This window comes from Somniosus microcephalus, chromosome 12, assembly GCF_052327205.1.
Source record: "Somniosus microcephalus isolate GS21.2 chromosome 12, FLI_Smic_1.0, whole genome shotgun sequence".
NCBI lineage: Eukaryota > Metazoa > Chordata > Chondrichthyes > Squaliformes > Somniosidae > Somniosus > Somniosus microcephalus.
In genome coordinates, this window is record NC_140998.1 from 104,236,832 (window position 1) to 104,237,557 (window position 726).

Genomic DNA, 726 nt, shown 5'->3' on the forward strand with positions numbered 1-726 from the left:
ATGGAGCACGCGGTGTCCACCGGTACGCTTGAGTATTTCCGCGACCATTGGGCGCCGCGGGGACTGGAGTGCATCATCAATTTGGAACACCAAATTTTAATTTGATTTATTAAGGTATAGTTGAACTTCTGTTTATTTACAGTTGATTTGGTTTAAATTTTAAATTTTGGTTCAAATAAAAAGAGGACCTTCAACCAGTAAAGTCCTGTTAAAGTTTACTCTTGTGGTCTGTGTAGTAATTCGCAATATAACACACAGACTTAACAAACTGAATTTAAATTCCCCAGCTGCTGTGGTGGGATATGAACTACCAGATCATTCGTCCAGGCCTCTAAGATTACTAGTCCAGTAACATAACCACTATGCTACTGTTCCCAAAGGACGGTTAAAGTACATTGAAATAATAACCATACTTGATTTGGATATCTTTAAGTGTTAAAGTGTTTCCCTAGTTTTCATCTTTATCAATATTTCATTCTCAAACTGTAGGTGGAAATTATATACGATTATATTTACGTGTGATAGATTAAACAATTGTATTCCCATTGCTGAGTATTTTGATTACTGAAAGGTTGCTTTACTGAAAATAGGAACCCTTCAGCTGCAGTGAGTTTCAAGTTCAATAATGTTATACACTGGAGTAATTTTTTTGGTGACTGGAGTACTTCGATGCCGAGCATCAACCCATGCGGCCTGTGGTAAATTTAACATTAAGAGGAAGTGACG